Source organism: Anomaloglossus baeobatrachus, chromosome 3, assembly GCF_048569485.1.
Source record: "Anomaloglossus baeobatrachus isolate aAnoBae1 chromosome 3, aAnoBae1.hap1, whole genome shotgun sequence".
NCBI classification, from domain to species: Eukaryota; Metazoa; Chordata; class Amphibia; order Anura; family Aromobatidae; genus Anomaloglossus; species Anomaloglossus baeobatrachus.
The window spans coordinates 450,983,626-451,011,027 of NC_134355.1; positions in this window are offsets into that span (position 1 = coordinate 450,983,626).

Below are 27,402 nucleotides of genomic sequence, written 5' to 3' on the forward strand. Positions count from 1 at the left end.
TTATCCAAAGTCGAGAAGTGTACCCATGGGTGAGTGGAGGTACATGGCAAACTTTAAATTCCGCTCTCATTTGCTGGTGGTGTGGTGAAGTCTGGCCCAATCCAACCCTTGTTCATCTTTATCAGAGTCAGCCTGTCAGCATTTTCAGTTGACAGGCGGGTGCGTTTATCTGTAATGATTCCACCTGCGGCACTAAAAACACGCTCTGACAAAACGCTAGCAGCAGGGCAGGCCAGGACTTCCAAGGCGTAGAGAGCCAATTCATGCCACGTGTCCAGCTTGGATACCCAATAATTGTAAGGCACAGAGGAATGTCGGAGTACAGTTGTTCGATCTGCAAGGTACTCCTTCAGCATCTGGGCAAACTTAGGATTTCTTGTGGCACTACCCCGCACCTCAGGGGCTGTGGTACGTGAGGGGCTGAGAAAACTGTCCCACATCTTAAAGACTGTTCCCCTACCTCTGGCGGATTGGACTTGTGCCTCTCTCGGCTGTACGCCTCGGTTGTCCACTGATTCCTGACCTATGCCGCTAGCGTTTTGTGAGGGGAATGCTTTGCCTACTTCCGTGAGTATGGCCTTCCGAAACTGCTGCATTTTGGTTGACCTCTCCTCCACGGGAATAAGAGACAAAAAGTTCTCCTTGTAGCGTGGGTCTAACAGTGTACCAACCAGTAATGATTGTCGGCCAAGATGTTCTTAACGCGAGGGTCACGAGACAGGCAGCTTACCATAAAGTCAGCCATGTGCGCCAGACTCTTAACAGCCAGGACTTCAGTAGCCTGACCAACAAGATGACTGAACATGCTGTCCTCCTCCTCCTCCTCCTCCTCCTCCTCCTCCTCCTCCTCATCTACCCTGTCCTCTGGCCAGCCACGCTGAATCGAGGATATGACTGGTGTGCATGTCATATCCTCAATTTGGCCGGAGAGTTGCTCCATGTCTTCATCCTCCTCCTCGTCATAGTCCTCCACTGCACGTTGTGATGAGACGAGGCTGGGCTGTGTGTTATCACCCACACCCACTACTGTTTCTTGCTGCAACTCATCGCGCTCCGCCTGCAATGCATCATGTTTGTTTTTCAGCAGGGACCGTTTTAGAAGGCAGAGTAGCGGTATGGTGACGCTAATAATGGCGTCATCACCACTCACCATCTTGGTGGAGTCCTCAAAGTTTTGGAGGATGGTACATAGGTCTGACATCCATCTCCACTCCTCAGGTGTTATGTGTGGAGTTTGACCCATTTCCCGACGGCTTAGGTGATGCAGGTACTCAACAACTGCCCTCTTCTGCTCACATATCCTGACCAACATGTGCAGAGTTGAATTCCAATGCGTGGGGACATCACACACCAGTCTGTGAGCCGGAAGATGCAAACGGCGCTGAAAGCCGGCAAGGCCGGCTGAAGCAGTAGGTGACTTTCGAAAATGTGCAGACAGGCGGCGAACTTTTACCAGCAGATCAGACAGCTCTGGGTATGACTTTATAAACCGCTGAACCACGAGGTTGAGCACATGGGCCACGCATGGAACATGTGTCAGCTGGCCTCGCCTCAAAGCCGCCACCAGGTTCCGGCCATTGTCACAAACGACCTTTCCTGGCTTTAGGTTCAGAGGTGTGAGCCAGTGATCTGCCTGCTGTTTCAGAGCTGTCCACAGCTCTTCTGCATTGTGGGGTTTGTCACCTATGCAGATTAGCTTCAGCACAGCCTGTTGCCGCTTCGCCGAGGCAGTGCTGCAGTGCTTCCAGCTTGTGACTGGTGTGGAGGGCACAGTGGATGAGGATGCGCAGGAGGAGGAGGAGGCTGAAGAGCATGACATTCCGGAGCTGTAGAGTGTGGGTGAAACACTGACTGAGGTAGGGCCTGCAAACCTTGGTGTGGGAAGGACGTGTTGCGTCCCTCGCTCAGACTGGGTCCCAGCTTCCACAATATTAACCCAGTGTGCCGTCAACGAGATGTAGCGGCCTTGCCCACAAGCACTTGTCCACGTGTCTGTGGTTAGGTGGACCTTGGGTGAAACAGCGTTGTTCAGGGCACGTGTGATGTTTTGTGACACGTGGTTATGCAACGCGGGGACGGCACACCGGGAGAAATAGTGGCGGCTGGGGACCGAGTAACGTGGGACAGCTGCCGCCATCAGGTCACGGAATGCTTCTGTCTCCACCAGCCTAAAAGGCAACATTTCCAGCGCAAGCAGTCGCGAAATGTTAGCATTTAGAACTGTGGCATGTGGGGTGTTGGCAGTGTATTTGCGCCTGCGTTCAAAGGTTTGCTGAATGGATAACTGAACGCTGCGCTGGGACAAGGACGTGCTTGATGATGGTGTTCTTTCTGCGTAGGCAACTGTAGGTGCAGGAGTGGAGGAGGCTTGTTCGCAGGCAGCATGGACAGAGGATTGGCTCGCATGCACAACCAGCGAAGACGTAGCAGTGACATCAGCAAGCACTGCTCCTCGACTCTGTTGTACTTCCCACAAAGTCGGGTGCTTGGCTGACATGTGCCTGATCATGCTGGTGGTGGTCAGGCTGCTAGTTTTGGTACCCCTGCTGATGCTGGCACGGCAGGTGTTGCAAATGGCCTTTTTTGAATCATCTGGATCCAACTTAAAAAACTGCCAGACTCGTGAAGACCTAACATTTGGACAGGCACCTTGTGTCGTCGTGTTGTTCCGGGGAACGGTTGCCTGACTTCTGCCTGGGGCCACCACCCTGCTTCTTACTGCCTGTTGTGATGCTACGCCTCCCTCCCCCTGTGCACTGCTGTCCTCGCTCTGCATATCCTCCTGCCAGGTTGGGTCAGTTACTGGATCATCCACCACGTCGTCTTCCTCTTCCGCACCCTGCTCCTCCTCCTGACTTGCTGACAATTGTGTCTCATCATCGTCCACCACTTGTTGAGACACGTTGCCAACTTCGTGAGAACGTGGCTGCTCAAATATTTGGCCATCTGTACAGACGATCTCCTCATGACCCACTTCAATATGAGCTGGCGAGAGGCCAGAATGTGTGAATGGAAACGTGAACAGCTCTTCCGAGTGTCCAAGTGTGGGATCATTAATGTCCGAGGAGGACGTGTACTCAGCCTGGTGGTAGGAAGGAGGATCAGGTTCAGAAATGTGCGGTGCAGTATCACGGCTACTGACACTTGACCGTGTGGAAGACAGAGTGTTTGTGGTGGTGCCAATCTGACTGGAAGCATTATCCGCTATCCAACTAACAACCTGTTGACACTGGTCTTGGTTCAAGAGCGGTGTACTGCTGCGGTCCCCAAGAATTTGGGACAGGACGTGCGAGCGACTAGATGTGGCCCTTTGTTGTGGCGAAATTAGAGCTTGCCCACGACCTCGGCCTCTGCCTGCACCACCATCACGTCCACTTCCTTGTTCCTTGCCAATGCCCTTGCGCATTTTGCAATGCTGTGCACTGCTGACGTGTATATTCACTACTTGTGCGTTATATCAAAGTTTCTGGAAATTGCACACCAGTGCACCTGTACGCTGCCACCAACAGGCACACACGTGCGGTTTTAAAAACCAAGCACGGACGCAATAATAACCTAACACAGGTTTTAGGAGCAAAAATTAAGAACTCTGACACTATCAGCCACTGCTGACTGACGTGTATTATACACTACACTTGTGCGTTATATAATAGTTTGGTAAACGCACACCAGTGCACCTGTACGCTGCCACCAACAGGCACACACGTGCGGTTTTAAAAACCAAGCACGGACGCAATAATAACCTAACACAGGTTTTAGGAGCAAAAATTAAGAACTCTGACACTATCAGCCACTGCTGACTGACGTGTATTATACACTACACTTGTGCGTTATATAATAGTTTGGTAAACGCACACCAGTGCACCTGTACGCTGCCACCAACAGGCACACACGTGCGGTTTTAAAAACCAAGCACGGACGCAATAATAACCTAACACAGGTTTTAGGAGCAAAAATTAAGAACTCTGACACTATCAGCCACTGCTGACTGACGTGTATTATACACTACACTTGTGCGTTATATAATAGTTTGGTAAACGCACACCAGTGCACCTGTACGCTGCCACCAACAGGCACACACGTGCGGTTTTAAAAACCAAGCACGGACGCAATAATAACCTAACACAGGTTTTAGGAGCAAAAATTAAGAACTCTGACACTATCAGCCACTGCTGACTGACGTGTATTATACACTACACTTGTGCGTTATATAATAGTTTGGTAAACGCACACCAGTGCACCTGTACGCTGCCACCAACAGGCACACACGTGCGGTTTTAAAAACCAAGCACGGACGCAATAATAACCTACTAACAGGTTTTTTTGGGGAGCGACAATTACAGTACAGACAAGTCAGACACTATCTGGACTGTTTTACACTGTGTACACCAGCCCCAGATATGATGAAGGCTGGTATACGGTCACCACTAGGAATGGCTATATATACCCTGCCTGCCTGCCTGCCTGTATACTGGTACAATAGTCCTGACAAGGACTCTTTTGGTCACTAGCCTGTATTCAGACCTGGCTATACCCTGCCTGTATATAGCAACAATAGTCCTGAGAAGGACTCTGCTACTGTACTCCGACCTGGCTATACCCTGCCTGCCTGTATACAACTAGAATAGTCCTGAGAAGGACTTTTGGTCACACTGTTTGCAGCCCTGCAACTGAAAAAGCTATAAAGGGCCGCAAAGCTTTCCCTGAATCAGCGACACTCTCCCTACACTCACTGTCAGAATAGCTGTGAGCAGAGCACAGCGCGCCGGCCGATATAAAGGCTCGGTGACGCTGTGCAGGCCGGCCAATCACTGCAATTCCACAACTAACAGGGCTGTGGCATTGCAGTGGTCTGCCAGCCAATCCCTGCATGAGGGCTGGCTCTCAAAAGAGCGCCAACATGCAGAAATGAAGACCACGAGTAAAGCACGAGTATCGCGAGATTACTCGGTCCCCGCCGAGCAGCCCGAGTACAGTGATACTCGTGCGAGTACCGAGTAGTGACAAGCATGCTCGCTCATCACTAGTGGTTACACCTTGATTTAACATGTCCCTTTTGTCACATTATTTTCAGGTGTACCATCATTTCTCTCCAGGCCTATTTCATGAGTTTTATTTTTAAAACAATTCTGTGGAAGCATGGTTGAAAAGCAATGTCTGACTTTCATATGTTCATTTTCAGATTTTTTATTTATTTCTTTTGGCAGATTCAAGTTATTTCTGTGACCATTGTAGGTTTTTCTTTCATTAAACGAGGGGTACCAACAATTTTGACTACATGTGTACATGTACTATTACTAGTTACAAGGGCTGAGCGGACCCGGACTGCTATAGTCCGGATCCGCGCGGTTTTGAAGATGCCCAGGTGCCAGACCAGGGCCCAGTATTCCGAGTGTACGATCCAGATTTGGCACTGGGGAAATTAAAGGAAAAATAAACAAAAAAAGGAATTAAGAGAGCATTCCATGCTTACAGAGACTTGTCATGGCGGCAAACTGCTTCCAAGTTGCACATTCACTTTCTGTACTGTGCATTAGGCTCATCGCAAATACACAGCCTTCTGTGCTTTCCCCACCCACCGGTTGTCCTGTCGTCTGTGATTGGCTGCAGTATGATGTTGTGCCGCCCCCACGTCAGCAGCCGGGCTGCTCGGATCCAGATCCGCGGTGGCTCGATGGGCGTCCGGACCCGGGGGTCATGCGGCCACTCAAATAAAGGGAGTATTTACAGGGGATTGTATATTTACAGTTCGTGATGCAACCCGTGGTGTGTGGTGAGGTAGAGTACCACCGCTGCAGCTGGGAGTACCCGGGGGCGATGGAGTGGGCAGCTTATTGACAACACCATTAGTTGGGGACTTGTAACCAAGGAGGAGGTGGATATTGCACAGAAGGGCAGATTGCACAATACCCTGTGAAGACCTGATAGGCCAGGGCGTCACATTTCCCCTTGGTTAAACGTACATCGTCCTCGAGCTACAGGACATCAGAGGTTTATCATTTTTTTGTGAAACTGCAAAAGTGGAAAATAGAAAAAGAAACATTTTTATTTACAAATACTTCCCACATGATGGAGGCTGGACACTTGAACGTTACACAACTTTTAGAGTTCATCATTCCAACGATGGAACGCTACCAGTTTAGTTAGTAGTGGAGGCTCAACCTGCTCCATTGCAGCCTCTTCCTGCAACAGTCCAGTCCCAATGTCTTGGATGCAATTAACCCGCCACCAACCTGACCCGCCGCATACCTATGGTGGGTCTGTGACCAGGTTAAGGTCCCGGGTGTTGTAATAGACGACTCTGGTGGGCACAGGAGGTGCAATTATTTACCAGAACAAGTTCGTGTTGGTCACAACCAGTCCTGTGACCATGGTCCATTTTTACTACTTATATATGTAACAAAGTCCATGTCATGTATCGGGTGTAGACAGTATGAAAATCTTCTCTCAAATCAGGTAACTTTTACTCTTTGCACTCAGCCCCTGTTGATTAGACACTTATTTTCTAACATTCTCTACATGGAAAATAACAAACTTAGGAAAAAAACAAACGAAACACAGATACCTAACAGTTCTGCTATAACATTATACATTACTGGTACCACTCACTGGGAGGCTGGTAATTAATAGCGGCGGCTTGCACAACCCGCTCATGAACCATAGTGAGCCGCTTCACATCTAGGGCATACCAGCCCTGCTCACTCCAATGCAGAGTGTAGATAACCACCTCTCCTGGCTTCAGATTACGGCCCGGGTGGTCCCTCGGGAGATGTTGCTCTATATCTCCCCGAGTGACCAACACTTCCTCAGAGAGGTTCGCCTATCAGAGGAAACCCCACCCTTTGTCGAGGTTAAACCAGCTTACATGGCCCCTGCGCCACAGCCCTCTGACACAGAAGGTGGCCCTCCTCAAGTGCTCTTTCTCTTTGTGCAAGGGCAACTATCTCCCGTTGCCTCTGATCTGGATTTGTCATCTTCGGTTTAAGTTTTGGGTTTTGTCGTTCCCAGTAGGGGGCGTCAGCGTCCGGCCTCGGCTCCCTAACTGGCTCTGGCTTGAGGTGCACTCTTGTGGCTCCAACAGCCGTAGGGATGCCGCGCGGTGGTGGAACCGGCAGCTCTTCAGGCTCCACCAACGCCACATCGGGTAAATGTACCGACTGCACCGCAGCCGGGGCTGCAGAGTCCGGGTGCTCCGCCTCTAAGGACGGGCCTAGTGATACGGCCGGGTCTGGTCTGGCCAGTGTCGAGGTGACTGCTGTCGTGACTAGTTCGATGGAGGAAACCGGGGGTTCTGCAGCTGCATCTTCACATACTGGGGCTGAAGGTTCCGCTGCCATGGTGGGAACAGGCAGCTCAGCGTCCGCCAAGGACGGGGTGGTGGCGGCGGAGTGCTCACCGGGAGCGGGGGTGGTCCGGATCCCTCAGCCGCATTGGCCTCTGCTCCGGATCTTCCTCAATCCAGATCGCGGTCCCGGGAACAGCACGTTCTGGTGACCAGCTCTGCTCCATCATCTTGCCTCTGCGCTGTCCAGGAACATTATGGCACAATCCTGGCATCCCTGCTTCTCTTCCGCTGCTGCTACATGCCATCACGCCCACTCGGTTTTGAGTCAGCACTCTCTTCAACGCTGTGGCCCTCTGGGAACTTCCGGTTCCAGCCTCTCTCTCACGATGAAGGGCGGGGCTTCTACTTTGCGCGCTTTTGTGGAGAAGACGGTGTTTTGGTGCCAAAAGATGACAGAAGATGGTGGAATTGGCAGGAAACAGAGTGTCTAACTCGCGGTTTTGGTGTTCAAGGCGCTCGTCACCCAGGTAAATGGGTCCTGCTTGTATCCTGTTCTTAACGCCAGGAATTTGAGGTGTGCCGCCCCCACATCAGCAGCCGGGCTGCTCGGATCTGGATCTGCGGTAGCTTGAGGGGCGTTCGGACTAGAGTTGAGCAATGTTCGAGTGGAACGGTTCGCCAATTTCATGTTCGAGTGATTTTGGGGGCTGTTCGAGTCGTTCAACAAACTCGAACGATTTGCTTAAAGTTCGGCAGTTCAAGTTACGTTCGAGAACGGTTCGATCACCAAAAAGCATAGCTAGTTACTAGCTAGCTTTTCACTGTAATAGTGTGAGTGACTGTGAATCATGGTGTTATCCAAATTCAGCGTATAGTGTGCGGAGGGGCCAGGGTTTAGATCAATGCTGCTGCTGAGTGCTGAAAGAATGGCGATCGCCATTTCTTTTTTCCTACCCGCGCGTACAGTGGGGCGGGCCAGGCTGTCAGTAAATCACAGACACACACACAGCAAACTGAATTTTTGCTAGACAAGCAAGGGCATGTGTCATAGGCTGTGCATGTCACATGTCCTTGCCTTATAAGACCCGGCCATTTTCCCCGTCACCGCCATTATCTGTCTGCTGTGGGTGGGTGACAGTCACCGCTCCCGCTCCCGCTGCTACTGCTGTGTGCGCCATAGCCATTGTTGCTAGGCAGGTCTGTGCCAACGCTGTGCAGGGGTTTATATCACAGCGTCTGGCTACATCAGCTCAGGCAATTAGGCAATTCCTTGGGGCACTGTTTCATTGGCAGGGATAGAAAGTGAGGCTTCCTTTGCTGACCAGCTAGCTACAGCACCTGTGCATGCTACACACCTGTCCATTTTTGCTATGCAATTTTAATTGCAAACAGTGCTGACACTTTTAGTGGCATACTAAAATTGTCTGGGATACTAACTTAGCGTTCCTTTGCTAACCAGCTAGTTACAGCACCTGTGCATGCTACACATCTGTCCATTTTTGCTATGCAATTTTAATTGCAAATAGTGCTGACACTTTTAGTGGCATACTAAAATTGTCTGGGATACTAACTTCATGTTCCTTTGCTGACCAGCTAGCTACAGCACCTGTGCACTCTACATACCTGTCCATTTTTGCTACGCAATTTTAATTGCAAACAGTGTTGACACTTTTAGTGGCATACTAAAATTTTCTCTGATACTAACTTAGTGTTTTTTTGCTGACCAGCAAGCTACAGCACCTGTGCATTCTACACTCCTGTCCACTTTTGCTATGCAATTTTAATTACAAACAGTGCTGCCAGTTTTAGGGCCATAGTTTCATTGTCAGGGATAGTCAGTGTTGGTTCTTCAACTGTCAATAAAGCTAGACCACCTCTGCATTGTACACCACCTGTCCATTTGTACTACGCAATTTTAATTGCCAAAAGTGCTGTCATTTTTAGGGGCATACTTTCATTGTCTGGGATACTACGTTAGGGTTCCTCTGCTGACAATGTAGCTATACCACCTCTACATTGTACAGCACCTGTCCATTTGTGCTACGCAATTTTAATTGCAAACAGTGCTGACACTTTTAGTGGCATACTAAAATTGTCTGGGATACTAACTTAGTGTTCCTTTGCTGACCAGCAAGCTACAGCACCTGTGCATTCTACACACCTGTCCATTTTTGCTACGCAATTTTAATTGCAAACAGTGCTGTTAGTTTTAGGGCCATAGTTTTATTGTCAGGGATAGTCAGTGTTGGTTCTTCAGCTGTCAATAAAGCTAGACCACCTCTGCATTGTACACCACCTGTCCATTTTTGCTACGCAATTTTAATTGCCAAAAGTGCTGCCATTTTTAGGAGCATACTTTCATTGTCTGGGATACTACGTTAGGGTTCCTCTGCTGACAATTTAGCTATACCACCTCTGCAGTGTACAGCACCTGTCCATTTGTGCTACGCAATTTTAATTGCCAAAAGTGCTGCCATTTTTAGGGGCATACTTTCATTGTCTGGGATAGTACGTTAGGGTTCCTCTGCTGACAATTTTGCTATACCACCTCTGCAGTGTACAGCACCTGTCCATTTGTGCTACGCAATTTTAATTGCCAAAAGTGCTGCCATTTTTAGGGGCATACTTTCATTGTCTGGGATAGTACGTTAGGGTTCCTCTGCTGACAATTTTGCTATACCACCCCTGCATTGTACAGCACCTGTCCATCTGTGCTACGCAATTTTAATGCCGAAAGTGCTGCCATTTTTAGGGACATACTTTCATTGTCTGGGATACTACGTTAGGGTTCCTCTACTGACAATTTAGCTATACCACCTCTGCATTGTACACCACATCTCGATTTTTGTACGCTATTTTAAATTGCAAAAAGTGCTGTCAGTTTTAGGGCCATAGTTTCATTGTCAGGGATAGTCAGTGTTGTTTCTTCAGCTGTCAATAAAGCTAGACCACCTCTGCATTGTACACCACCTCTCCATTTTTGCTACGACATTTTAAGTGTCCAGTTTGGTCACAAGCAAAATGAGTGGCAAAAGGACAGATGCTGGTGGAAAGGGGAACAGGCGTGTTGGAAAGGGAAAAAAAGTTTGTGTCCGTGGGATAGGTGGTAAAGCTACAGTAACATCTGCTGAAGAAAGGTCATCTTCCAGCAAAAGTAAGATGTCTACTACTTTCCGTGGACAATCTGATGTGATCCCTCTTTTATGGAACCAAACAACTCTAACAAAGGTAGATGATGCACAAAAGAAGAACATGCTTGAATGGATCTCAAGTCCTCCAACAAGTGGCCTCTCCTCCACCTCAACTTCAACATCCAAAAAACAACAGTCCTCTGAGTTGTCAACCCAATCGCACTTGCTTTCTTCCAGCTCTCAAGTCTCCACCCACCCTGCAGAGTATGGTGTAACAGAGATGGGTGAGTCTGCACTGCTGTTCAGTCACACTATAGCCTGGGAATCAGAGGTCTGCTTACAAGCTACAGCGAGTACAGACCAGGAAATGGTCTGCAGTGATGCCCAGAAACTTTGTGATGACGACTTAACTATTCAGTCAGGGCAGGAAGAGGTTAGGTCTGAGGGCGAGGGGAGTGCAAACACACAGGTTGATGATGAGGTTGTAGATCCCACATACTGTCAACCCACAGTCAGGCACTCGAGGAGGTCAGCAGAGGCGGTGGAGGAGGATGCGACTGGCGACTGACGACGAGGTTAGCTTGCGCCTTCCTGGACACAGACGGAGTACTGGAAGAACGTCAACAACTGCATCCTCAGCCACAATTCTGCCTCTGAGCACAAGTCGGGGTGGCTCACAGGTCGCATGGGCTCTAATAGTTGCCTAGCCTGGTCCTTTTTTGACATCGCAAAGGATCACCAAACTCCTGTGATCTGTAAGATTTGTCGCCAATCTGTAAGTGGAGGCCAAAAACTCACTAGTTTGACTACTTAGTCCATGAACCGTCACATGAATAACAAGCATAAATCCCAGTGGGAAGCTCACTGTGCTACAATGCGGCCTAGCGGAGCGGGCCAACCACCGTCTGCCTCTTCAAGTGCATCCACGCGCTCTTCATTCTCTATGACTGTGGGGACAGCTGTCACACATGCTTTTCGACGCAAACCTTTCACCTCTTTAACCGCAACAGGCAGTTTGATTGGCAGGTTGTCAGTTGTTTTGGAAGGGGAAACAGATGGTATTGTTGAGCTCTCTCAGACATCGAGAGCACCAACTTTGGATGAAGGCAACATCATCTCTCTGCCTGCACTTTCCTCACAGACCAGCAGTTTTCCAGGAACACCCTACTCAACGCCGTCTCCGCACAGCAGCCAGATCTCGGTTCCTCAGCTGTGGACAAGTAAAAGACCATTTCCTCCTAGCCATGACAAAGCTAAGAAGTTGACTTTCACCCTCTGCAAGCTGTTGCTATAGAAATGCTGCCTTTCCGCCTGGTGGACACAGAGGATTTTTGAGACCTTATGTCCATCGCTGTGCCCCCGTACCAGATGCCCAGTCACCACTACTTCTCCAAGAAAGGCATGCCTGCGCTACACCAGCATGTCGCACACAACATCACCGCTTCCTTGAGAAACTCTGTGTGTGACAATGGGTGCATTTCACCACTGATATTTGGACCAGTAAGCATGGACAGGGGCATTACATGTCGCTGACTGGGCACTGGGTTACTATGGTGAGAGATGGAGAAGGGTCTGCTGTACAAGTCTTGCCGTCCCCACGAGTTGTGCGTCAATCCTTTGTTTGTCGAAGTTCCTCCACTGTTTCTGCCTCCTCAACCTCGTCTGGGTCCTCCACCTCTACCCAAAGCCTGTCTGGACAGGCCACCCGCGTTGTAACTGCGCACAAGGAATCCCACACACCTCCTTACTATGCTGGCAGCAGGGCTCAACGGCATCAGGCGGTCTTTACCCTGAAATGTCTCGGAAATAAGAGTCACACAGCTGAGGAGTTGTGGTCAGCTCTGGAGATCGAGTTTAGTAAATGGTTGTCTCCACTCAACCTGCAGCCAGGGTAGACCGTATGCAACAATGCTGCAAACCTGGGTGCGGCCCTTCGCCGGGGCAAGGTGGCACACGTGCCTTGTATGGCTCACGTGTTGAACCTTGTTGTCCAGCAATTTTTAACCCACTATCCCGGCCTAGATGGGCTTCTGCACAGGGCACGGTCACTCGCTTCTCCCTTCCGCCGTTCAACCGGCGCAGCTGACCGACTTGCATCGCTCCAGAAGTCTTTCGGCCTGCCGGTTTACCGCCTGAAATGCGATGTGGCGACACGCTGGAATTCGACTCTCCACATGTTGCAGCGACTGTGGCAGCACCGCTGAGCCCTGGTGCAATACGTTATGATGTATAGCCTGGGCCAACGAGATGCAGAGGTGGGGAAGATCACACTGCTGTAGTGGTCTCAGATCAAGGACCTATGCACCCTTCTGCACAGTTTCGACATGGCGACGAATATGTTTAGCGCTGACAATGCCATTATCAGCATGACAATTCCAGTCATTTACATGCTGGAGCACACTCTAAACACTATTTGGAGTCAGGTGGTGGGACAAGAGGAAGGGGAGGAAGTGCAGGAGGATTCATATGCGGAAGGAATACCAAGATCTACAAGGTCTAGATGTTCAGCATCACCAAGGTGGCAGGCAAGGGACGGTGGGGGAGAGGGATTAACAAGGGCGCATGGTAGCAGCCAAACTGTTGCGGAAGGTGCAGAAGCCCAGGAAGAAATGGAGGACGAACTGTCGATGGGCATGGAAGACTCAGCAGATGAGGGGACCTTGGTCAAATTTCGGTTGTTCGAGGTTGGGGGGAGATGTCAGAGAAAGGAAGCACGAGTATCACCTCGCTGCCACAAACAAAGCAAGGACTTGGTCTGCATGGATGCGCAACACACATGAGCACCTTCTTGCTGCACTAAATACAACATGACCTTCGGTTTGTCCGAATTAGAAGTAATGATTACTACTGGGTTACCACACTTTTAGATCGCCGGTACAAGTCCAAATTTGGCGAAATAATTCCAGCCATAGAAAGGGACTCACGTATGCAGGATTATCAGCAGAAGCTGTTATGTAATCTTAGCTCGGATTTTCCACCAGCACCAGTGGTGCACAGAGTGAATATCCCAGTTGTAACTTGCCAAGCATGGGACTGTCTCGTCATCAGCAGTCAAACCGTACCAGCAACACCGTATCTGGTGGAAACAGCAATTTTATGGAATCGTTCCATAATTTTTTTAGACCAATTCCGTTGTTCAGAACGTGTCTTCAGTGCTGCTGGGTGTGTGCTGACAGATAAGCGCACGCGTCTGTCCAGGGACAATGTGGACAGACTAACGTTCATCAAGATGAACAAGTCATGGATCAGCAAGGACTTTGCTACCCCGGTGTTATCCTGGGGAGAGTAAAGGCTGGCGTATTTTTGAATGTGCTTGATGCAAATCAACATGTCAAGTTTGCAACTGAGGCACAAGTGATGCCACTGAAGTGGTGTGTGTGGCCCAATATTTTGAAAAAATGGAGACTTTGCTTGGAGTCCCCTTGCTGTGTTTTTAAAAATGATCCAAGATGAACAAGTCATGGTTGAGCAAGGACTTTGCTACCCCGGTGTCATCCTGGGGACAGTTAAGGCTGGCGTATTTTTGAATGTGCTTGATGCAAATCAACATGTCAAGTTTGCAACTAGGGCACAAGTGATGCCACTGAAGTGGTGTGCGTGGCCCAATTTTTGGAAAAAAGGGAGACTCTGCTTGGAGTCCCCTTGCTGTGTTTTACATGATTTTAGAAGGGCATGACATGCCTATATCTGTGTCTCCTCCTCTTTTTACTCATCCAGCTCTTTTGTTTTTGCATGAATATATGTCCTTGTCACTTTTCCATGTGTTTGTGGTGTCTTGTGAGTTGTTTGTCACATTTTGGACACCTTAGAAGCTGTTTTCTATGTGTTTGTATGTGTTTGTGTTTGCCTGCCATTATTTTCAATGGGGTTCGAATTGGTTCGTCGAACGTTCGTCGAATGAATAGACGAACTTGTCCTCCGTTCGACGAACCAAACCGAACCCGAACTCTAGGGGGGATGCTCATCTCTAGGCCGGACCCGAGGGTCGTGCGGCCACTCAAATAAAGGGGGTATTTACAGGGGATTGTATAATTACAGTTCGTGACGCCACCCGTGGTGTGTGGTAAGGTGGAGTACCACCTCTGCAGCTGGGAGTACCCGGGGCGATGGAGTGGGCAGCTAGGTGTTTAACCCCTCCACGGGTAGGGGGGATGTCCCAGGACTCGGTGATGGTGTTGGGGAGTGCCGTTGGGAGTGAAAGGGTCACTTGCGTACTCACTCAGTCCATAACGCTGACACCGACAACTTGGTAAACCAAAGTTCTTGACACCGCTGCCACCGAGGGGAGCACGTTTGGGTCCCATTCCCACTGGTGTTGCCTGATGATCTGTGACCTTCCTCTTGGCAGTATGTTCTTTTGCTAGTTGTCCTCTGTAGTGTAGAACTAGACGGGTCCCGCTCCCCAGTGTGGCTAACTGAGGGAGCTTGCTCTCAGGGTTCACGCTTGGGTTTTCCTGGACCGTTTTAGTGGAAAGTTTTATCCCCCTCCCCTCCTTGCGCTAGTACCCTGATTTTAGAGTGGGTGGAGAGTGATCTTGAAGGCTCCATTCTCGTCGGGTCAATTGTCAGGTTGCCTAAAGCTACTCCCTGACCTAGGGTCCACGTACCTAGTCGTGCCTTGGTCCCAGCCCGGTGATGGTACAAGGCCGCCAGCTGTCCTCCTCGACAGTTCTGTGCCCCTTGTCATGATCCTCTGCGACCGGGGGTCCAGCTCCTACCAGACCACTGTCTTCTACCTAGTGACTTCCAAGGAGCCCGGCTCTTGACCATCTCTCTCCTTCTCTCCTACACTTCCTCTCTCCTACCGACCTACTGGCCTACTCCTGACATCCCCTTACCAACCCCCCAAGTGGGCAACCCTATTCTACTCAGGCTGTCCACTGGTGTGTCTGGTGGATGTGGTGCAGAGTGTTCCTAGGACTAGTAGTAATATTGGCTGATATTGGCAACACCATTAGTTGGGGATCCGTAACCAAGGAGGAGGTGGATATTGCACAGAAGGGCAGGTTGCACAATACTCTGTGACGACCTGATAGGCCAGGGCGTCACAACGTGCCACTCAGCCTGTGACAGTGTCTGCTTGAAGTCAGTGCTCATCGCGGCTCAGCGAACATGTTCTATGGCCACTCGCTGTGAGATGTAGCAGTGCTGGAAGCCGCTTGGGATCTTGTGTGGATTACGTCAGACCTGGAGGGTTTTGTTGGGGTTTAATAAAGTGGTGAAAGAGGGTGTGTTTTTGTGTTTTAGTCCAAATGAAGGATTTTTTCTCTGTGTTTGTACTTATTTACTTTCATTTACAGGTTAGTGATGCAGTTATCGCATAGATGCCTCTGCCATCACTAATCTAGGGTTTTGTAGCAGCTGTGAGCTGTTATTAACCCCTCATTACCCTGATTGCCACCGCACCAGGGCAATTGTAATGAACCGGTAAAGCTCTGGGATTGTCAGATGAAATGGATACGGCAATACCGGGCGGCTGCGGGCTGAAAATACCAGCCCCCCAGCTGGCTTTATTTGGTCTGGGTATCAAAATTTGGAGGACCGCATGTCATTTTTTTTTAAATTATTTAGTTAAATAATAAAAAAAGCCACATGCGGTTTCTCTTAGGCTGGAATCACACTTGCGAGGTACTCGCGTGAGTCTGGCATGACATCACCCGGCATGGCCTGCCGCTCTGCAAACATGAGTGTGCAGGTACATAGAAACCAACCCGCTTCTGTTAGGAGAGTGTGTGGCTGTGCTGGGTGATGTCATGCCAGACTCGCATGAGTCTCACATCGCATCACTCGGCACAGCCGCAGACTCTTCTGACAGGAGCGGGTCGGCAGCATGTGTTTCTATGTTTCTGCATGTTCATGTAAGGAAAGTGTTCAGTTGCTGTGTGATGTCATGCCAGACTCGCATGAGTCTCGCATAGCATCACGCGGCAAAATCGCACACTCTTCTGACAGGAGCGGGTCAGCAGCATGTGTTTCTATGTACCTACACGCTCCTGTCAGGAGAGTGTGTAGCTGCCAGGTGATGTGAAGCGAGTCCCTCGCATCTGTGACTTCGGTCTTATTTTGATAAACAGCACAGATGAAGCCCGACAGCTGGGGGGCTGAAGCCGTGGGCTTTATCTGTGCTGACATCAGAATATGGGGGGACCCTGCGCCGATTATTTTATTTATTAATTTATTTTTATACCACCATACTGACCTACAGACACTTGCACTACTTTCCCCGCCTACCGGCCGTCTTGGCACCTATGATTGGTTGCAGTCAGGTGACACGCTGCCACTCAAGGTGGGGGCACATTTAACTGCAACGAATTACTCATGCCAGTAAAGGGTGGGTGGGTAAAACATTGAATATTCAATTGTCTGCTCCGTAAGGGAAAGCGTGACCTGGAAGCAGCTTGCCACCATGACACAGCCTCAGTGAGTACACTGCGTGTGCTCCTACCCGCATATACCTTCCACCAACATTTTTAATCTCTAGATTCTGGTCCCAATAGACTTATATGGATATTGGATTCAAGAGCGTATCGAGTTTTTTTAAAATTTAGCAGGGACCCGCCGGTCCCGTTTTTTTGCGAGTTCGACCAGCTCTACTAGTTACTTTTTTACTTACTACAGGGTATATTCTTATTTTGTTTTTTTTGGGTTTTGTCTGTGAAGGAGCCACAGTGTGAACTTACGCCAACACTGTCCATGTATAGCAACTTATGGTCCTGTTTATTTCTTTGGTTTTGACTATTGAACAAGCAGAGGCTTTAAAGGGGTTGTACACCTTTGGGCACATTTTTTTTTTTACTTAAATACATGCAATTGGTGTAAAAAATAATTTATGCATTTGGATTTTATTAAAAATGTTGCCCAGTTTGCCTCCTATAGCTGCTATATTACATTATCTATTGCTGGCCACAGAATGGGTTAACAGACCTGTCCATCAGCCTCCTTCAATTGAAAATCAATTTTCTCAGCTGAGGTTTTCAATTGGACAAGGCTGATGGATCGGTCTGGTCAGATGCTCCGTCACCTGCAGCCATTGTATGGACAGCTCTAGTCATGTACTCCTCCACCAGCAGCCATTGTATGAACAGGTCTGGTCACTTGCTACTCCACCAGCAGCCATTGTATGGACATTTCTGGTCACATACTCCTCCACCAGCAGCCATTGTATGGACAGGTCTGGTCACATACTTCTCCACCAACAGCCATTGTATGTACAGGTCTGGTCACATGGTCCTCCACCAGCAGCCATTTTATGGTCAGGTCTGGTCACATGCTCCTTCACCAGCAGCCATTGTATGGACAGGTCTAGCCACATACTCCTCCACAAGCAGCCATTGTTTGGACAGGTCTGGTCACATACTCCTCCACAAGCAGCCATTGAATGGGCAGGACTGGCCACATGCTGCTCCACCAGCAGCCATAGTATGGACAGGTCTGGTCACATGCTCCTCCACCAGCAGCCATTGTATGGACATATCTGGTCACATACTCCTCCACCAGCAGCCATTGTATGGACTGGTCTGATCACATGCTCCTCCACCAGCAGCCATTGTATGGACAGGTCTGGTGACATGCTCCTCCACCAGCAGCCATTGTATGGACAGGTCTGGTGACGTGTTCCTCCACCAGCAGCAATTGTGCAGACTGAAGATCTGTGCACACTGTGAGGAAAGCTATACTACTAATTGCAGGAGAAGAACTTGTCATACCTGTAAGTGACACAACATCATGTCCTCAATACATTTGATAAAATAAAGATATTGTAGCCAACCCCATTAACTTAAGGCCCCGTTACACACTACGATTTATTTGACAATCTCTTAAACGATGTGACACGCCCAGATCGTTGAAACAATTTGCCAAGATCGCACATAAGTCGTTTAGTAGCGGTCACACGTACACATCTCACCAACGACGCAACAGTGGTCAGCGATATATTGTATTGTTTGACCAAGGCGGTCGTGCGGACACCATTACACAGCATTCCTCCAAATGATTCTGGCTAAGACAGAGGCGTATATTTGATCACAGCATACACCCAGGCGTGTGTTGGCCTCTCCCTCTACACGCCCCTACTTCAATACTGTTTAATTGTTTTTTGTTTCTCTGTTCATTGATTGGTTGTCTGTGAATTAAAGGGACGCATTTGCGGCAGCCTCGTGTGATGCAATCACCGGAGCCGCACGCGTGATATTTTCTTATGTGTTGCTTCCAAATCGTCTGTCTGTTTTCCCCAAGGTATATAAATATATTTTTTATTTGTTTGTTTTTGTTTCAAAATTAATTTGTAATTTTAATTATTTAAATAATTTCTTATGCAAAATGTTAATTTTATTTTTTGCTTGACCATTCTATGCACCATCTGTCATACTTTTGATCCCTATGTACCATTTTTTTTTTAAGGATAATTTTTTTATTTTTAATTAAAATCATATATGTTTATTAATTTTATTTTTCAGATGTCTAGCCATCAGAGTGAGGCATTCATAAGGGAATTCCTTGAATTGTATAAAAAACTACCATGCCTGTGGAAAGTTAAATCTGCTGAGTATAGCAACAAGATTCTTAAAAAAAAATGCTTATTCACAGCTGATTGATGTTTTTAAGAAACATTATCCAACAGAACCCGTGGATGAGCTAATTATCAAAAAAAAATATAAGCCCTACGCACCGTTTTTAAAAAAGAATTAAATAAGATGGAAGAATCAAAAAGGTCGGGGGCAGGCACAGCAGACATCCATGTACCACGGCTATGGTACTATGATCTTCTACATTTTACATGGGACCAGGAGCTTCCACGTCCATCAACCTGTATGTTGCCCCTGCAGGAGGAGGAAATTGAATTGAATCGCCCTGAGCCTATGGATGAAGAAGTATGTTTTTTTTTTTATTTAAAAAAAATCTAACAAACAAATTATCTATAATATAAATTGTGTTAGCATAATAACCCTTTTGCATTTAGAACATGTTATTTAACTTTTGAAATTTACTACTACAAATTAAACATGACATTTCAGTCTAGTTCACTTGTCACATAATGAATTATGGTTGTGATGTTTATATATTTATTAATAATTTAAAAAAAAAATATTAAGATATATCCAATAAAATAGGGAAATACTGCATGGGTCTCCTTTTTTAACAACATTTTATCTGTTGACCTACACAAAGATGTATTTGTTCAATGTATGTATTAGTTGATTTGACATTTATTTAAACCTATCTAACCTTTTTTTTCAGAACTACAGGAATCAAGTGTTGCTTCAATGTCTCTGCCTGGGCCCAGTGCAACTCCTTCATTACCAGAAACTGATGTGGCAGAAGTTGAAGCAGCTGGACCCTCACATGTTCCCATCCAGCTGCTTTCTAGAAGATCAAGAAAACCATCAAACATATCTAGGGCAAGTGACCTTGCTGTGCTTTGTAAGTCTACATTGGAAAAGCATAATAAGCCACCAATAAGGCCGGTTTCACACATCCGGCTTTTCGCCGGTTTACCGGATCCGGCGCTCTCCCATACAGTGACTACAGTACAGTGACAGCACAACAAGCGCCGGTCACATGCTGTCATGTGACCGGCGCATGTGACCCTGAAGTTACAGCGCTGTCACTGTACTGTATTGTCTGTACGGGAGAGCGCCGGATCCGGTAAACCGGCGAAAAGCCGGATGTGTGAAACCGGCCTAAGTGTTTTTTCCCACTATCTGGACGACGAATTCAGAGTGATGGATGATGATCAAAGAAAGCATGCCCATCGTGTAATGGTTCAGGTGGTTCAAGCGGCCCAAGATCAGGAGTTGAATTCTGCATCAACATTAGCAGTAGGGGAGGAGGCTGGCCCATCTACTGTCTATCAAGATGATTCTTCATAAACGGAAACACCTGTGTCAAGTACTTTGCGTAAAGGCAGGATGTCACGAAAAAGTAGAATAATTACTATAATGCACATTTGCATGGTTATGTTTATAAATTTCCAACATTTTTTTTTGGAGTAATGTAAAAAAATATAAAAATGGCGTTACAAATATTTTGCTACCCAGTTGGGTTTGTTTTATGTTTGTTAATGTTATATTTATTTTTTAACCATGTGAATAAACATGTTTATTTTAAGTTTACAAAATAGTAAGGTTTTTATTTAAAATCTAATAATGGTCACATGACTAAAATGTTTGTTGCACATTTGTTAAACAAAAACCCAGAATGATGATCAACATTTTCTCCTTGCAACTATTTATAAAGTGAATTGTCTTATTCCAAAAAAATATTAAAAAGTTTGGCTATATTTTGCTATACATATCCTTTTTAATTTTTAAACCATCCCCTGACCCGTATCTTTACTATTGGCCAATGATATACCTTGATTGACATTGTCAACACACGTTTTTATCCACACACATGCATTTGTCTCTTTGATTCTGCCGTTAATTCAAAAATAAACCCATATGTTTGTTGTTTGTGGCATGTGTATTTAATGATCACATTATGACCTTATGTCTATGGCTACACAAAAATATATATAATTTAAGTCAAAACTCACCAGGTTTTTAATTTTAATAAACAATGTAAAAAATTTAAACTTAAAAAACATTAATAACATATCAATTATTTGTAACCACATCAATGCCCTCCATATATCGTCGAACAAGGTCTTCGTGTTCCAGTGCTGCAGCCCCCAGCCTCCTCGACGATGCCCATAGATCATGTAAGCTTGGGTATCCTGTAGATGTAATGTGTGTTTGTTACTATCTTAACCATACTAAATTATAACAAGACACAATTATCCCTTTAATGTCATACTTACGAATGTGTGGACGAGCATGATCCTCATCGGATTCTGTGGCAGAACTCAGCTCCCATCCAGCAGCAGCCGCTCCAAAGGATATTAGAACAGGAAAACAGCCATTTTTGAACCCTAGTTTACAAACCGAGGCAAACCATGTTGCAAGATTGGTTGCCACTGGCAATGTAATATGCTGTGAACTCACCTGGACGAGAGCAAAGACCAATATCCTGGATAGAGGCGGGTAATGGCCTTGGCTCTGGTGATGATTGGGGTGACTCGAATGCAGGTGGTGAGTTGACTGATGAAGAGCTGGCTGTAGCTGGTGATGCCATTAAGGACAAAGGAGGGGTTGCAGCAGGGGGTGGTGTTGCTGGGAAGGATGGGCTTTGTGAATGTGTTGATGTTTGTGTTGGTGATGGTGATGCTGGAGGCAACGGGGTCCCATCAGGCAGATGTATTTGGTTTTCCTCTTGTCCTATTGAATTAAGGGAAAAAACTTTATTTTAGAAGAATCCCTCATTTTGTAGCAAAAATAATTTTTTTCTATTTTTTTTTTGTGCCTACCTTAAAAAATAATTAATCACATACATAATATAAACATTATTGGTCAATTTAGATCCCAGAATATCTTTATTCACAATTAATTATTTAACATTTCCAACATATTTGGGACACAGTACAAACCTATGGGCAGGTTAGACTATTAATTCCTTGCTGTCTTCAGTGTTAATGTAATGGCTATTCATCCGAGTAATATGCGTTATTTTTTTAAAATACATGAACGCTACTTCCGCATGTGCGTCATGTAAAAAGCCACATCAACAGTCTTTGTTAACGCAATTGAGTGTGTGAATGTGTAACACACTGTGTAATGACACAGCGACATCAGAATTCAAATACACAAAATGCATTGGTTGACTTTGACATGTAAACACAATATCAACTCACCATGCTGCATGCTTAAAGTTGTGCGGATGTTTTCAATCCTTCTTGCAGATCTATACAGAAGGTCCGTCCACTTCTCTCTGACCTGCCTTGTAGTGCGTACGACTCCATAGTGCCTGGCTAGGCGCCGGCGGATCTTTCTAATTACGGATCTTTTGTGAGCCATGAGATGTTCTTGTGCATGATGGCATGCATAATCCAACCTGTCCATTTTTCTGACAAGGATGGTCACTTCTCCATTGCCCCAGACAGTTGATCGCTGGCGGGCTACCATTTTGATTTGTGTGTTTGCTTATATAACTCAGTACTGTACAGTGTACAAGCAGAACCAGGAAGTGACGTCATGACGTCAATGACTAATGCCATACAGTAAACATAAGATGTGTCGCATTATTTACGTATCTGCGTATTTTTAATAATAGGGACCATGAGTTATCACGTAGCTTCTGAGACGCCAGTCAGCCTCGGATTAAACGCTCACGCAACTGCGTCTCTTTTCAAAACTTAACCACAGTGTTTTTTTTTTTTTAAGTATCATTCGCACATTCTTTTAAAATAAGAAAAACTCTTTTGTGACTGTGATATTGTAAAGATGTTTGTGGGTATGTTTGTATGTTGCGCCCTTGAGCTTTCTTTTCATTAGTTTTCATAGGCCATCAAATTATGCCAATGGGGAAATTAAATGTTAGATAATATACAAAAGCCTGCCACATAGACACATATCACGAATTCACTGTTCTTTATTATGATAGGCAAATAATTATGCAGCAATAATGGGTAATCAATACTTTATTATTAAAAACAATATTTAGTCTTTGGCATGTGTTTTCCCACACATGATGCCACATTTGCAGATTTGAGGCTGATTTTTGAGACAATAATTGTGACACGTTTTTTTTTAAAACATATTGTGTTTAATCAATTTGTGTATAATATATTCCTAGAATATTATCGATTTCATATTTTTTTTAAAATTTAATAAACTAAAAATAAAATGAAAACTAAAAAAAAAAAAATCCCAGCACTTAGATATTATGTTGCCAACTCACAGTCCCCGGACCATTAAAATAAGCACAATACCGTTCACGATTACTCAGCGCCTCATGACGGGTACGGCCGGAGGGGGAGGGGGGGATCAAGGAGGCAAGCTGGGGATTCTGCTCACACCATGCACCAGGGACAAAATCACCAACTCCACTTTCCTCAGTGTCAGCATAGCCAGGTGGCATATAGGCCGGTGCATCCCTTTTCCTCAAAAAATTGTGAAGCACACAGCAGGCAAGCACCACATTGTCTATAGAATAAAGCTTCAGATTGATGGGGGTGGAGAACACTTGGAATCTGCTGGCAATGATACTAAAAGCAATCTCTACAACCTGCTGTGCCCTGGAGAGTCTATAGTTAAAGACTCAGCGTGAAGGATTCAAAATCATCTGTGGATATGGTCGCAGAAGATGGCTTTGTAGTGGAAATGGCACATTGCCTACAAACACAAAGTTCATGTTGCCACAATTATCTGAGTTTGGAGGCAAGGGCAACTCTGATATTGACAGCCGTTGTCCAAACAGGGTTTGTTCCAATACGCCACCATCTGATACTCGGCCATTAATTCCCACATTCAGAATAATAAACTCATAATTTGAGTTTACAAGGGCCATGAGTATTATACTGAAATAACCCTTGTAGTTGAAAAAAAAGGATCCACTGTTGGGGGGTTGAGAAATCCGGATGTGCTTGCCGTCCAAAGCACCCCCACAGTTTGGAAACTGCCAACGGGAGGAAAAACCATCAGCAATTTGAGACCACTCCACTGCGGATTTTGGATAAGGCATGAAATCAGGGAGAGCATAAATAATTGCCTGACAGGTCTCAGGAATCAATGAACTCAGCAGGGCCTGGGACACAGCTGCTGAATATTGCAAATCAGTTAAGGAGCGTCCTGTTGCCAGGTACCGCAGGGTCACACCCAACCGCTCTTCAACAGGAACGGCTGCCCGCATTAAAGTATCGGTCCTCAGGATGTATGGACGCACACGGTTGAGTATGAAAGAGAATGAATCCTCGGACATTCGTAAATCATTTCTGAAGTCCTGCGGATTTCTTTCCTGAAGGTCATGGACAAGCCTCATGTGTGTTATTTGTGGGCATCTCAGTAGCCACTAACGTTACAAAATACGCCTTTGGCGCAGATTACGACGGCCTTGGTTTTGCTCTTCCTCCTCCTCCAAGAAGGATACTGTCATATTCACACCAACTGAAATAACGTTTTGTTCCACACTTGAAAGCATGTTGACCCTGCAATAGATAAAACAGTTATCAGAGGCGTCTCACTGACACATTTAAATATGTGTTTAAAGTATTAATAATTTTCAATTTAAACCACAAAAAATTAAAAATAAAATAAAAAAACAAAAACAACCTTCATAAAAAATAAATGCTAACAGGTGTATAACCATGATAATAAGGCAGGATATAGCTCAGTGTTAACAAAGTCAGGAAGTATGCTAACAAATATGACACAACAAACATTATATAACAAATGAAAACCTACCCAAAAGATGTAAACAACCAGGGTAAATGATAGTATCCAAGAGTGAAATATCACAAGCGTCACCGCAGAACTCTGTACAGAAAAGCACACAGGACCACGGCAAGCCACAAAGGACGACAATGAAATTTTATGTCCGCTTTTTAAACCATACAAGACAAATCAGAACGCAGTTCTGACCACCAATCACAGCAGTTGAGGCGTGGAGATTACTTTGTAATGACACGCCCGCGTCGCTGATGACAGATGCCCAAACGACGTTGTTGGTCATTGGCAGAGTGTTAAACGTAGCAATATGTCGGTTGCTTGAAAAACAACGAACAATATTTTGAAAGTGAACGACGTGTCAATGATCAACGATTTTCAACCTATTTGCAATCGTTCGTAGTCGCTCGTAGGTGTCCCACGCAACGACGTTGCTAACGATGACGGATGTGCGGCACGGAATCCGTGACCCCGACAACATATCGTCAGATAAATCATAGCGTGTAACGCCGCCTTTATTCTGTAGCGAGCAATAGACTTTGCAATACAGAAATTAAAGGAGGAAAATGGTGCAACATTTTTAATCAAATCCAATTGCAAAAATGTTTTTTTTTTTTGCATCAATTCCATGCCTTAAATAAGAGAAAAAAAATTGGCCACAAAGGTGGACAACCTCTTTAAATCTGCATGGATTTAAATTCCAAGCTATAGTATTAATAACGAGTTTACCAACAAATACATTACCTAACCAAAGGACAGATAATAAATCTATGATCTCTTGAAGTCTGACCATTGAGACCCCCATTGATCCCAAGAGCTCTAAAGGCCCCTTTACACACTGAAACTTTCTAGCGATCCCACCAGCGATCCCAACCTGGCCGGGATCGCTACAAAGTCTCTGGTGAGCTGTGAAAGAGGCAAACCTGGCCAACGACGCAACAGCGATCCGGACCTGCAGAACGACCTAGCTAGTCATTGGGGACGTTGTAAAGCAGCTTTTTGAAAGGGAAGTCGCTAACGAAGTCGCTGTAAAGTCCCCTTTACACACTAAAACTTTGCTGCACAGCGGGAAACAAAGGACCAAAGAATGGTCCTGAACGATTTGTAGCGATCAGCAACTTCACAACAGGGGCCAGGTCGCTGATGTGTTTCACACACTGCAATGTCGCTGGGGAGGTCGCTATAACGTCACAAAACCGGTGACGTTACAGCGATGTCGTTTGCGATGTTGCAGTGTGTAAAGCCACCTTAAGTCTCCATAAACTGAGCAGCATTGTACATGTATGGATTACCACTCCAGACATGCCTTTTGTACTGATGATAGAGCCCCTGTTCTTAAGATTAGTGGTGATATCTGTAGTCAAACAACGAGCGACCAAACATTTATCATCTACCCAGAGGATAGGTCAGGAATATATTTTGTGGAGAAACCCTTTCAGCAGGTTAATTCAGGTGTCTACGTTTCAGTTAGGGGATAGATGTACACCGTGGAACATAAATTAATATGACTCATATTCTCTGCCCTTTAGTTAACACTAGTGGATTTAGCTTTTAGGATCTCATGGTGATAAATGAATACCTTGCCCAGAAGCAAAAAATCATTGCTGATGGGAGACCTTCTACCAGATGTTTTATAACCTCCTCTGTTTTGCACGTGCTACAGCAATTATAATCCATTTGTTCAGTGAAGACTTATATTAATTGTAATATGGAAAGCTCTCAAAAATAGTGATACAATCTTATGTTATATTTGTTGATCCTAGTAGAGCTGTCTAGGAAAAATGAAATCTAATAGGTATATCTTCTGGTTTATTTTTCTACTGATCGTCAGTGTTTTTCCTTTCCAGTTTCTTAGTCTGCTCCCTTAAATAGTTCTTTATAAATGTGCGTAGAGAATTCTCCTCATAAGGACTAAGTGGCACCTGTGGGAGCCTTAGGAAATGACTAATAAAAAAATAGGAAATGTCTTTTTTTTCTGAATAGAAACACAGACAGAAGGGATTTGTTCTTTGTCATTCTGTCTCCGCTCACATTAGGGTAATAACTATTCCATGTTTTACATAATAATAAAAACAATGTGTGGAGAAATTAAGATTTTTTTTTTAAGTTATAGTATGAAAGAGATTCTTAATTTATAAAGCTTGGCCACTTTATCTTTATTTTAACAAATGTGTTGGGGGAATGATGGTGCAATCTTTACTATTGCACATTCCTCAACATTGAAATTGCAAAACTAAAGAAAAGTTGAAAATTATGAAAATCATAGGATCTATAGACATGTTAATATTATGCAGATGATTAAAAAAAATCGAAACAAAATGTTTAATTATGCAGTATTGTGTATGAACACCACGTGCAGAAATACATGTATTTACAGTGAGGTTACTATTGGTTGTATGAGGAATATTCTGACATTCTAAATGCACTTGGACACGGCAATCAGCAAAATCCGCTTCGGACAGCTCTCTTTATAATTGTCGCCCTTTGTTCCCAGAGGTGCTCAATTACACCTGCTTTGGGAGCGATCCATAGTGTTTCACCCACATTCACCTCTACAGATGCTGCTTCTTTGACTGAACTGCAGAAAACTACAATCCCCAAGGTGCCTTGCAAATCTGATGGAGGAGGAGTAGCAGACGAGACTAAGACGGATTGGTGCATGGGAAAGAAGAAGGGAGGCGGCTTTTGTACTTTGGGGTGTGAGGAGGTTCAGCTATCTTGCAGGGGT